Below are 14,106 nucleotides of genomic sequence, written 5' to 3'. Positions count from 1 at the left end.
AGAAATTTTACACCAAATTTCTGAACAATAGCATGTATTAAATCTCGGTCCAGGCATCAGCCTGAGTACACACTATGACAAATTAATACACAGTTCCACGACTTAAAAACAAATAAAAACAATTATCTATCGAAATGCAGCGGAAAAGGAAAACAAACTAAACCATCTAATCTTCAGCTTCAGCTAGCGATGACGGCTCCACACCACAGGTACTCTCGACGGCGGACTGAACCTTACTTCAACCTTCGGAACAACCTTCTTCTGACACAGGCTCTGGCACTTGCTCTGGTGGGGGAAAATTAAGCAAGGCTGAGTACAAACCACCGTACTCAACAAGTAACACCCAAGAGAGGAAGAATAATGAATGCAATAGGGTATCAAGGATAGGCTAAGGTTAAATTGCACAAAGCTACAGTAATTTAGCAAAGCAGTAGATAAAATGAACTGAAATAAAAGGTAAAGTAACATTTAAAATACTCATCTACTGTCCAACGTTACACCACGCTGCAACAGGCCCAAACCACTGTCGAACGTTACACCACGTAGCGACAGGGTCAACCCTCTGCCCAACGTTAAACCACGTTGCGACAGACCCAAACCACTGCCAACGTTACACCACATTGCGCAGGGTCAAACCAGTTCCAAGATTTGTAAAATTATTAAAGAGGTTCAACTAATCCCAGTGAGTCTGTCAGTTCGCCCAATAACCGCGGGCACGGCTATTCGAATAGTTTTACTCTGCAGAGGTGTACAACTTTACCCACAAGACATGGCTCCCAAGCATGTTCCCATGCCCCAACGTATCACCACGATACCTTAGTACGGAAACCATGATAAGACCTTTCACCTAACCCTCCCTAGACAATCGCACCACACTTCAGGTTTCACCCCCTCCTTTACACCAAGTCGGGCAGTCCCCTCTTGTGCCTTGGTAGATCCGGAAGCAGGAGAAGCTTTCGTTACACCACGATTGCCCGTCCATACTCCATCACGCCTACCCTTGCCTGGGTACGTCGAATAGGGACAAGCTAGATTACGAGTCTCACCGTTGCCCATTCTGGCTTGTGGTTAGTACGTGTAAGACCTTCAGGGTTTCCTGAGAACCGGTCCTTAATTGCCATGGGCACGACTCTCAAAACCATGCACCCACAGCCCACCATAAGCAATATTTTAGTTGTATTAATCCATATCGGGAGATTAATAATGATCAAAACCATTAAAGGTGTACCAAAGTGCAACAATAATTAAATAATAATTGGTGAGCTAGTTGAACTAAGCATGGCTAAGCATTGACTAACCCTAATTCTAGTCAAATTAACCCTGGGATGACAATAATAAATGGGAATCAACGGATATATAGGTAAATGCCCAATAGATAAATACAATAAATAGATTTGCATAAAGCAATGCATGTTTGAATGTAAAAGCGGGGGATTTTATAATCATGGGTTCAATATGATCAAAGAAGGGTGCCACTTGCCTTGCTTAGACCCACGAGGAACTTCGGTGACGACTTCGAGAACGAACGGCGCTTCGACGGGGTCGAAACCTACGACAAACAAGGCAAAACAAACAAAACAGGCTATAAAACTACTGAAACAGAGAAAGAAACTATTTTTAATGGATTCTTGGCATTTTTCTGGATTTAATGAAACTTGAATGGACCTAAACGGAGACTAGATGAATTACTTATGAATTTTAGAAGTTTTCTGGGTTTTTTAGCTAAACAGAAAAGTCCTAAATCAATTATTGCGCAATTAATGGGGCTGCTGACGTTAGCGAGGAGAGAGGGGGCTGACGGCTGACAGGTGGGGACCACCTGTCAGTGGGAGAGAGGGGAAATGGGCGGCTGACACGCGGGCCCGGGGAGGAGAGAGAGGAAGGGGCTGGCGGGGAACGGCTGACGGGTGGGACCCGTCGGTCGGCGACCGCGGAACAGAGCGGAGGGGAGCGGGGTCTGGCCGGGAGAGGGAGAGGGGCAGCGACGTCCGACGGCGGTGGACGGCGACCGGCGGAGGACGGCGGAGACGGCGAGGGCCGAGGAGAAAGGGGAGGTGGCGGTGGCGATGACCGGCGGCGCGAGGGCGTCGACGTCGGCGACATCGACCGGCGACCGAAGGGCGACGACGGCGGACGGCGAGGCAGGGGTCACGGCGAGCGGAGCGGTGGCGGCGACTGAGGAGGTGGCGATGGCGAAGGTGGTGACGAGAACGGCGACGACGAGTCGGCGCGGAGGAGGCGGAGATAGCGACAGGGTGCCGCGGCTCGGAGCGGCGACAAGCGGCGGGAGGGAAAGACGGTGACGGACGCCGGCACGGGGAAGAGGCGGCGACAACGCGCCAGGTTCGGCGGCGCTCTAGCGACGGCGGGGCCACCACGGCGACGGCGCGGCGACGAAGACGGCAGGTGGAGGGGCGATGGCGCCGGAAGGTGGAGGCGACGGCGGGCGCCGGCAGCGAAGGCTTGGTGGCCGCGCGACGATGGTGGCGAAGGGCGGAGATGCAACGGCGAGCGCTGGCAGCGCCCGACACCAAACGACGGCTCGCGGGATCGGGTGGCGGCGGAGGACGTCAGCCGACGGCGAGCGGCGGGGCGCACTTGCGGTCGCACGAAGAAACAGAGGAAGGGAGGAGGGCGGCGGCGAACGGCGACGGCAACAACGGCGTGACGACGACGACGAGAAGGCGACAAGCGGGCGACGCGGCGGACGGCGACCGGCACTTACCGATTGCACGGGGAGGTCGGCAGCGGCGGCGAAGAGGGAAGAAAGAAGGAGAGAGGAGCGGAGCGCTCACCAGTGGCGACGGGGAGCGGCAGCAGGTCGGCGAGGATGAGGCAGAGGTGGAGGCGCGGACGAGCGACGGCGTGCGACGTTCGGGGGCGAGATCAGCCGACGGTGTCGAGACGACGGGACACGACGGCGGGAGGGACGAAGGGGCGGCGACGAAGCTCGGCGACCACCGGTGGCGACGAGGGCCGGCGGAAGGTTGGCGAAGCCGAGGCGGAGGTGGTGACGCTGGTGGGCGGCGACGTCCAACGGCCGACGGGGAAATCGGCGGCTGACGGCGATGGAGGGGAGCTTCGGGCGGAGAGGGGAAAGTGGCGGCGGGGCGGCGGCGCGAGGATTTTATAGGCGGTGGCGTCGGCTAGGGCGGAGCGGCCGGTGGAGACCGAGTCGACGATGCGGCGAACTCGGCTGCGGCGGTTGCGGCGGTGGTTGCAGCGGCGGCGCGGCGGAGGACTCGGGGCGGCGGCGGACTCGGCTGGCGCGACGCGGCGCGGGCGCGGGCTGCTGACGGAACCTGGTCGCTGACAGGTGGGCCCCACCTGTCAGTGGCGCGAGAGAGAGGAGGGAGGCGGCGCAGACTCGCGGCGAGCGCGGGCGCGGACGCGCGAGCGAGCTGGGCCGACGGCCCAGGCGGAGGGGTGGCGCGCGCGGGAGGGGCGGGAGGCCGGAGCCGGTCGGCTGGGCCGGCTGAGGGGAAGGTGGGCTGGCTCGGCTGGGCCGGCCCGGGAAGGAGGAGAGAAAAAAGAAAAAAGGAAAAAGAAAAGGAAGGGAGGAAAATTGGACTTTGGCCCAATTTGAGAAGGAAGGGAAAAAGAAAGGAAAAAGGAGGGAAAAAGGAAAACCCCACTTTTGCCGAATTTTAAATTAATTTGTTTGGCCAAATTTTATACTTCTGCAATTTGAATTTAAATCCAGTTAATCGATTTGCGAGCCTCGATTTAATTGAATTAGGTTCTTTTTAGAGGGATTTTTCCTGAGTTAATTAAGCCAATTGTTGCTTACGAATTTCTTTTACGATTTTAGGCTTGGGATAAAACTCCGGGCGTGACAAATCCACCCCCCCTTAACAGAATCTCGTCCCCGAGATTCGGAGGAGCTGTTAAAGAGGTGCAGACAAGCAGCCTAGAGCTAGCAGAACTTACCTGGAACAAACTCGGGTGCAGCTTGAGCTTCCTTGGCTGAGACTTGGTTGACTTGGGCTTGCACGAATCCTGGTTTGTTGCGTCTTGGCTGTGGACACTCTTTGGCGAAGTGACCCGGTCTGTTGCAGTTGAAACAAACCCCTGGCTTCTGAGCTGGTGTTGTCTGGCTTGGCGGTGGCAGTGCTGATAAGTGCTGCAGTTGTCCTCCATTGTTGTCGTTGTCATGGGGGTTGTAGTTGCTTGGGTTGAAAGGTCGGTGTCGACGAACAATCAGTGTCGAAGACCCCTGTTGTTGTCCAAAGTGCAAACGTGGCTTCTGGTTCTTTCCTGTGTTGACTTGTTCCGCTTTTCTCTTGCGATCCATCTGGTTGCACTGGTCCTCCTGACAGATTGCTTTGTCTACTAACTTCTCAAAGTCTGCAAAATCCCTTGAGATCAGCTGCTTGGTCAGGTCATCATCCAATCCTTCAAGAAACTTCTCTTGTCTTTCAGCATCGGTGCGCACATCTTCCGGGGCATAACGTGCAAGGCGGTTGAACTCATGGAGATACTCTGTAACTGTCATATCCCCTTGTTGTAGATCACGAAACTCTCGCTTCTTCTGTGCCACTATTCCATCCGGCACATGAGCTTTCCGAAAACTATTGCAGAACTCGTCCCAAGTGATATCTGTAGTGGCAGTCCGAGTAGCCAGAAGGTTATCCCACCAAACGGAGGCGGGTCCCATCAGTTGGTGAGTCGCGAAAGCGACCTTCTCTTGATCACTGCACTCCAAAAGATTCAGCTTCTTTTCGATTGCATGTAGCCAGTCATTTGCTTCCATCGGGTTGGTTGTGCTCGCAAACGTCGGTGGTCGAACTCGAAGAAACTCTGATAACCTTGACTGTGCTGGTGGTGGTCCTTGGTGTTGATTCTGCTGCTGATTCATCAAAAGCTGCATCACCTGTTGGTGTTGTTGTTGCATCTGTTGCATCATCATGGTCATCATCTGAGCCTGGTTGGCTAGAACTTGGGCAATCGTCGGGTCCTCTTGTTGCGGCGGTGGTGATCCATTGCGCGAACCTTCATGGTTTTCTTGACTTCCAGTTGCTCCATTGTTGTTGCGGTTACTGTTCCTTGTGTTCACCATCTTCAGAGCAGAAGGAGAAAACAAAGGCAGAGGAGAAAACTAAGCAAAGGGCTTTTCTTGAATTACTCGACTGTAATTTTCTGATCTGGATTAAAACACTTAAAAAGAGCACTCAACTCCTGGTGGTACAACCATAACGCCTCCACTTGTTATGGTGAACCGCTAACCCCAAAACAAACCTACACACACAAAAACTACCAAGCAACGACTAAAAGACGATGCTAGGGTAACGTCTACGGCTCGAAACGGCTGCGACGACTAAAGAAGCAAAGCTTGACTCTTGAACGACTTGTCTTCATCTTGAGAGCGACGCTTGGAGTAGCGAAGACCTGACTCTTCACTTCTGGAAGAACTTGAATCTTCGGTCTTGACACTTGATCGGCTGAAGTCGTTGATGACTGCTGAGACGAAGGCACGGGCTCGTCGATGGGATGACACACATCTATAGAGAGAGGTCAAGGTTTGAGAAGCAAGTATGCTCAACTAAATTTTAAAAAACCAAAAGACTCGACTCTTTTTTTTTAAACGACTCAAATTTTGCAAAGCCTAATGCATATGACAGAAGGCTCCTAGGGTTTCCATTTGGCTCATCCTACGGTCAAGATTGGCTCTGATACCAACTTGTCACGCCCAGAAATTTTACACCAAATTTCTGAACAATAGCATGTATTAAATCTCGGTCCAGGCATCAGCCCGAGTACACACTATGACAAATTAATACACAGTTCCACGACTTAAAAACAAATAAAAACAATTATCTATCGAAATGCAGCGGAAAAGGAAAACAAACTAAACCATCTAATCTTCAGCTTCAGCTGGCGATGACGGCTCCACACCACAGGCACTCTCGACGGCGGACTGAACCTTACTTCAACCTTCGGAACAACCTTCTTCTGACACAGGCTCTGGCACTTGCTCTGGTGGGGGAAAATTAAGCAAGGCTGAGTACAAACCACCGTACTCAACAAGTAACACCCAAGAGAGGAAGAATAATGAATGCAATAGGGTATCAAGGATAGGCTAAGGTTAAATTGCACAAAGCTGCAGTAATTTAGCAAAGCAGTAGATAAAATGAACTGAAATAAAAGGTAAAGTAACATTTAAAATACTCATCCATTGTCCAACGTTACACCACGCTGCAACAGGCCCAAACCACTGTCGAACGTTACACCACGTAGCGACAGGGTCAACCCTCTGCCCAACGTTAAACCACGTTGCGACAGACCCAAACCACTGCCAACGTTACACCACATTGCGCAGGGTCAAACCAGTTCCAAGATTTGTAAAATTATTAAAGAGGTTCAACTAATCCCAGTGAGTCTGTCAGTTCGCCCAATAACCGCGGGCACGGCTATTCGAATAGTTTTACTCTACAGAGGTGTACAACTTTACCCACAAGACATGGCTCCCAAGCATGTTCCCATGCCCCAACGTATCACCACGATACCTTAGTACGGAAACCATGATAAGACCTTTCACCTAACCCTCCCTAGACAATCGCACCACACTTCAGGTTTCACCCCCTCCTTTACACCAAGTCGGGCAGTCCCCTCTTGTGCCTTGGTAGATCCGGAAGCAGGAGAAGCTTTCGTTACACCACGATTGCCCGTCCATACTCCATCACGCCTACCCTTGCCTGGGTACGTCGAATAGGGACAAGCTAGATTACGAGTCTCACCGTTGCCCATTCTGGCTTGTGGTTAGTACGTGTAAGACCTTCAGGGTTTCCTGAGAACCGGTCCTTAATTGCCATGGGCACGACTCTCAAAACCATGCACCCACAGCCCACCATAAGCAATATTTTAGTTGTATTAATCCATATCGGGAGATTAATAATGATCAAAACCATTAAAGGTGTACCAAAGTGCAACAATAATTAAATAATAATTGGTGAGCTAGTTGAACTAAGCATGGCTAAGCATTGACTAACCCTAATTCTAGTCAAATTAACCCTGGGATGACAATAATAAATGGGAATCAACGGATATATAGGTAAATGCCCAATAGATAAATACAATAAATAGATTTGCATAAAGCAATGCATGTTTGAATGTAAAAGCGGGGGATTTTATAATCATGGGTTCAATATGATCAAAGAAGGGTGCCACTTGCCTTGCTTAGACCCACGAGGAACTTCGGCGACAACTTCGAGAACGAACGGCGCTTCGACGGGGTCGAAACCTACGACAAACAAGGCAAAACAAACAAAACAGGCTATAAAACTACTGAAACAGAGAAAGAAACTATTTTTAATGGATTCTTGGCATTTTTCTGGATTTAATGAAACTTGAATGGACCTAAACGGAGACTAGATGAATTACTTATGAATTTTAGAAGTTTTCTGGGTTTTTTAGCTAAACAGAAAAGTCCTAAATCAATTATTGCGCAATTAATGGGGCTGCTGACGTCAGCGAGGAGAGAGGGGGCTGACGGCTGACAGGTGGGGACCACCTGTCAGTGGGAGAGAGGGGAAATGGGCGGCTGACACGCGGGCCCGGGGAGGAGAGAGAGGAAGGGGCTGGCGGGGAACGGCTGACGGGTGGGACCCGTCGGTCGGCGACCGCGGAACAGAGCGGAGGGGAGCGGGGTCTGGCCGGGAGAGGGAGAGGGGCAGCGACGTCCGACGGCGGTGGACGGCGACCGGCGGAGGACGGCGGAGACGGCGAGGGCCGAGGAGAAAGGGGAGGTGGCGGTGGCGATGACCGGCGGCGCGAGGGCGTCGACGTCGGCGACATCGACCGGCGACCGAAGGGCGACGACGGCGGACGGCGAGGCAGGGGTCACGGCGAGCGGAGCGGTGGCGGCGACTGAGGAGGTGGCGATGGCGAAGGTGGTGACGAGAACGGCGACGACGAGTCGGCGCGGAGGAGGCGGAGATAGCGACGGGGTGCCGCGGCTCGGAGCGGCGACAAGCGGCGGGAGGGAAAGACGGTGACGGACGCCGGCACGGGGAAGAGGCGGCGACAACGCGCCAGGTTCGGCGGCGCTCTAGCGACGGCGGGGCCACCACGGCGACGGCGCGGCGACGAAGACGGCAGGTGGAGGGGCGATGGCGATGGCGCCGGAAGGTGGAGGCGACGGCGGGCGCCGGCAGCGAAGGCTTGGTGGCCGCGCGACGATGGTGGCGAAGGGCGGAGATGCAACGGCGAGCGCTGGCAGCGCCCGACACCAAACGACGGCTCGCGGGATCGGGTGGCGGCGGAGGACGTCAGCCGACGGCGAGCGGCGGGGCGCACTTGCGGTCGCACGAAGAAACAGAGGAAGGGAGGAGGGCGGCGGCGAACGGCGATGGCAACAACGGCGTGACGACGACGACGAGAAGGCGACAAGCGGGCGACGCGGCGGACGGCGACCGGCACTTACCGATTGCACGGGGAGGTCGGCAGCGGCGGCGAAGAGGGAAGAAAGAAGGAGAGAGGAGCGGAGCGCTCACCAGTGGCGACGGGGAGCGGCAGCAGGTCGGCGAGGATGAGGCAGAGGTGGAGGCGCGGACGAGCGACGGCGTGCGACGTTCGGGGGCGAGATCAGCCGACGGCGTCGAGACGACGGGACACGACGGCGGGAGGGACGAAGGGGCGGCGACGAAGCTCGGCGACCACCGGTGGCGACGAGGGCCGGCGGAAGGTTGGCGAAGCCGAGGCGGAGGTGGTGACGCTGGTGGGCGGCGACGTCCAACGGCCGACGGGGAAATCGGCGGCTGACGGCGATGGAGGGGAGCTTCGGGCGGAGAGGGGAAAGTGGCGGCGGGGCGGCGGCGCGAGGATTTTATAGGCGGTGGCGTCGGCTAGGGCGGAGCGGCCGGTGGAGACCGAGTCGACGATGCGGCGAACTCGGCGGCGGCGGTTGCGGCGGTGGTTGCAGCGGCGGCGCGGCGGAGGACTCGGGGCGGCGGCGGACTCGGCTGGCGCGACGCGGCGCGGGCGCGGGCTGCTGACGGAACCTGGTCGCTGACAGGTGGGCCCCACCTGTCAGTGGCGCGAGAGAGAGGAGGGAGGCGGCGCAGACTCGCGGCGAGCGCGGGCGCGGACGCGCGAGCGAGCTGGGCCGACGGCCCAGGCGGAGGGGTGGCGCGCGCGGGAGGGGCGGGAGGCCGGAGCTGGTCGGCTGGGCCGGCTGAGGGGAAGGTGGGCTGGCTCGGCTGGGCCGGCCCGGGAAGGAGGAGAGAAAAAAGAAAAAAGGAAAAAGAAAAGGAAGGGAGGAAAATTGGACTTTGGCCCAATTTGAGAAGGAAGGGAAAAAGAAAGGAAAAAGGAGGGAAAAAGGAAAACCCCACTTTTGCCGAATTTTAAATTAATTTGTTTGGCCAAATTTTATACTTCTGCAATTTGAATTTAAATCCAGTTAATCGATTTGCGAGCCTCGATTTAATTGAATTAGGTTCTTTTTAGAGGGATTTTTCCTGAGTTAATTAAGCCAATTGTTGCTTACGAATTTCTTTTACGATTTTAGGCTTGGGATAAAACTCCGGGCGTGACAAATCCACCCCCCCTTAACAGAATCTCGTCCCCGAGATTCGGAGGAGCTGTTAAAGAGGTGCAGACAAGCAGCCTAGAGCTAGCAGAACTTACCTGGAACAAACTCGGGTGCAGCTTGAGCTTCCTTGGCTGAGACTTGGTTGACTTGGGCTTGCACGAATCCTGGTTTGTTGCGTCTTGGCTGTGGACACTCTTTGGCGAAGTGACCCGGTCTGTTGCAGTTGAAACAAACCCCTGGCTTCTGAGCTGGTGTTGTCTGGCTTGGCGGTGGCAGTGCTGATAAGTGCTGCAGTTGTCCTCCATTGTTGTCGTTGTCATGGGGGTTGTAGTTGCTTGGGTTGAAAGGTCGGTGTCGACGAACAATCAGTGTCGAAGACCCCTGTTGTTGTCCAAAGTGCAAACGTGGCTTCTGGTTCTTTCCTGTGTTGACTTGTTCCGCTTTTCTCTTGCGATCCATCTGGTTGCACTGGTCCTCCTGACAGATTGCTTTGTCTACTAACTTCTCAAAGTCTGCAAAATCCCTTGAGATCAGCTGCTTGGTCAGGTCATCATCCAATCCTTCAAGAAACTTCTCTTGTCTTTCAGCATCGGTGCGCACATCTTCCGGGGCATAACGTGCAAGGCGGTTGAACTCATGGAGATACTCTGTAACTGTCATATCCCCTTGTTGTAGATCACGAAACTCTCGCTTCTTCTGTGCCACTATTCCATCCGGCACATGAGCTTTCCGAAAACTATTGCAGAACTCGTCCCAAGTGATATCTGTAGTGGCAGTCCGAGTAGCCAGAAGGTTATCCCACCAAACGGAGGCGGGTCCCATCAGTTGGTGAGTCGCGAAAGCGACCTTCTCTTGATCACTGCACTCCAAAAGATTCAGCTTCTTTTCGATTGCATGTAGCCAGTCATTTGCTTCCATCGGGTTGGTTGTGCTCGCAAACGTCGGTGGTCGAACTCGAAGAAACTCTGATAACCTTGACTGTGCTGGTGGTGGTCCTTGGTGTTGATTCTGCTGCTGATTCATCAAAAGCTGCATCACCTGTTGGTGTTGTTGTTGCATCTGTTGCATCATCATGGTCATCATCTGAGCCTGGTTGGCTAGAACTTGGGCAATCGTCGGGTCCTCTTGTTGCGGCGGTGGTGATCCATTGCGCGAACCTTCATGGTTTTCTTGACTTCCAGTTGCTCCATTGTTGTTGCGGTTACTGTTCCTTGTGTTCACCATCTTCAGAGCAGAAGGAGAAAACAAAGGCAGAGGAGAAAACTAAGCAAAGGGCTTTTCTTGAATTACTCGACTGTAATTTTCTGATCTGGATTAAAACACTTAAAAAGAGCACTCAACTCCTGGTGGTACAACCATAACGCCTCCACTTGTTATGGTGAACCGCTAACCCCAAAACAAACCTACACACACAAAAACTACCAAGCAACGACTAAAAGACGATGCTAGGGTAACGTCTACGGCTCGAAACGGCTGCGACGACTAAAGAAGCAAAGCTTGACTCTTGAACGACTTGTCTTCATCTTGAGAGCGACGCTTGGAGTAGCGAAGACCTGACTCTTCACTTCTGGAAGAACTTGAATCTTCGGTCTTGACACTTGATCGGCTGAAGTCGTTGACGACTGCTGAGACGAAGGCACGGGCTCGTCGATGGGATGACACACATCTATAGAGAGAGGTCAAGGTTTGAGAAGCAAGTATGCTCAACTAAATTTTAAAAAACCAAAAGACTCGACTCTTTTTTTTTAAACGACTCAAATTTTGCAAAGCCTAATGCATATGACAGAAGGCTCCTAGGGTTTCCATTTGGCTCATCCTACGGTCAAGATTGGCTCTGATACCAACTTGTCACGCCCAGAAATTTTACACCAAATTTCTGAACAATAGCATGTATTAAATCTCGGTCCAGGCATCAGCCCGAGTACACACTATGACAAATTAATACACAGTTCCACGACTTAAAAACAAATAAAAACAATTATCTATCGAAATGCAGCGGAAAAGGAAAACAAACTAAACCATCTAATCTTCAGCTTCAGCTGGCGATGACGGCTCCACACCACAGGCACTCTCGACGGCGGACTGAACCTTACTTCAACCTTCGGAACAACCTTCTTCTGACATAGGCTCTGGCACTTGCTCTGGTGGGGGAAAATTAAGCAAGGCTGAGTACAAACCACCGTACTCAACAAGTAACACCCAAGAGAGGAAGAATAATGAATGCAATAGGGTATCAAGGATAGGCTAAGGTTAAATTGCACAAAGCTGCAGTAATTTAGCAAAGCAGTAGATAAAATGAACTGAAATAAAAGGTAAAGTAACATTTAAAATACTCATCCATTGTCCAACGTTACACCACGCTGCAACAGGCCCAAACCACTGTCGAACGTTACACCACGTAGCGACAGGGTCAACCCTCTGCCCAACGTTAAACCACGTTGCGACAGACCCAAACCACTGCCAACGTTACACCACATTGCGCAGGGTCAAACCAGTTCCAAGATTTGTAAAATTATTAAAGAGGTTCAACTAATCCCAGTGAGTCTGTCAGTTCGCCCAATAACCGCGGGCACGGCTATTCGAATAGTTTTACTCTACAGAGGTGTACAACTTTACCCACAAGACATGGCTCCCAAGCATGTTCCCATGCCCCAACGTATCACCACGATACCTTAGTACGGAAACCATGATAAGACCTTTCACCTAACCCTCCCTAGACAATCGCACCACACTTCAGGTTTCACCCCCTCCTTTACACCAAGTCGGGCAGTCCCCTCTTGTGCCTTGGTAGATCCGGAAGCAGGAGAAGCTTTCGTTACACCACGATTGCCCGTCCATACTCCATCACGCCTACCCTTGCCTGGGTACGTCGAATAGGGACAAGCTAGATTACGAGTCTCACCGTTGCCCATTCTGGCTTGTGGTTAGTACGTGTAAGACCTTCAGGGTTTCCTGAGAACCGGTCCTTAATTGCCATGGGCACGACTCTCAAAACCATGCACCCACAGCCCACCATAAGCAATATTTTAGTTGTATTAATCCATATCGGGAGATTAATAATGATCAAAACCATTAAAGGTGTACCAAAGTGCAACAATAATTAAATAATAATTGGTGAGCTAGTTGAACTAAGCATGGCTAAGCATTGACTAACCCTAATTCTAGTCAAATTAACCCTGGGATGACAATAATAAATGGGAATCAACGGATATATAGGTAAATGCCCAATAGATAAATACAATAAATAGATTTGCATAAAGCAATGCATGTTTGAATGTAAAAGCGGGGGATTTTATAATCATGGGTTCAATATGATCAAAGAAGGGTGCCACTTGCCTTGCTTAGACCCACGAGGAACTTCGGCGACGACTTCGAGAACGAACGGCGCTTCGACGGGGTCGAAACCTACGACAAACAAGGCAAAACAAACAAAACAGGCTATAAAACTACTGAAACAGAGAAATAAACTATTTTTAATGGATTCTTGGCATTTTTCTGGATTTAATGAAACTTGAATGGACCTAAACGGAGACTAGATGAATTACTTATGAATTTTAGAAGTTTTCTGGGTTTTTTAGCTAAACAGAAAAGTCCTAAATCAATTATTGCGCAATTAATGGGGCTGCTGACGTCAGCGAGGAGAGAGGGGGCTGACGGCTGACAGGTGGGGACCACCTGTCAGTGGGAGAGAGGGGAAATGGGCGGCTGACACGCGGGCCCGGGGAGGAGAGAGAGGAAGGGGCTGGCGGGGAACGGCTGACGGGTGGGACCCGTCGGTCGGCGACCGCGGAACAGAGCGGAGGGGAGCGGGGTCTGGCCGGGAGAGGGAGAGGGGCAGCGACGTCCGACGGCAGTGGACGGCGACCGGCGGAGGACGGCGGAGACGGCGAGGGCCGAGGAGAAAGGGGAGGTGGCGGTGGCGATGACCGGCGGCGCGAGGGCGTCGACGTCGGCGACATCGACCGGCGACCGAAGGGCGACGACGGCGGACGGCGAGGCAGGGGTCACGGCGAGCGGAGCGGTGGCGGCGACTGAGGAGGTGGCGATGGCGAAGGTGGTGACGAGAACGGCGACGACGAGTCGGCGCGGAGGAGGCGGAGATAGCGACGGGGTGCCGCGGCTCGGAGCGGCGACAAGCGGCGGGAGGGAAAGACGGTGACGGACGCCGGCACGGGGAAGAGGCGGCGACAACGCGCCAGGTTCGGCGGCGCTCTAGCGACGGCGGGGCCACCACGGCGACGGCGCGGCGACGAAGACGGCAGGTGGAGGGGCGATGGCGATGGCGCCGGAAGGTGGAGGCGACGGCGGGCGCCGGCAGCGAAGGCTTGGTGGCCGCGCGACGATGGTGGCGAAGGGCGGAGATGCAACGGCGAGCGCTGGCAGCGCCCGACACCAAACGACGGCTCACGGGATCGGGTGGCGGCGGAGGACGTCAGCCGACGGCGAGCGGCGGGGCGCACTTGCGGTCGCACGAAGAAACAGAGGAAGGGAGGAGGGCGGCGGCGAACGGCGACGGCAACAACGGCGTGACGACGACGACGAGAAGGCGACAAGCGGGCGACGCGGCGGACGGC

Source organism: Oryza brachyantha, chromosome 4 (genome assembly GCF_000231095.2).
Source record: "Oryza brachyantha chromosome 4, ObraRS2, whole genome shotgun sequence".
Taxonomy (NCBI): domain Eukaryota; kingdom Viridiplantae; phylum Streptophyta; class Magnoliopsida; order Poales; family Poaceae; genus Oryza; species Oryza brachyantha.
This window is presented reverse-complemented; position numbering follows the sequence as displayed.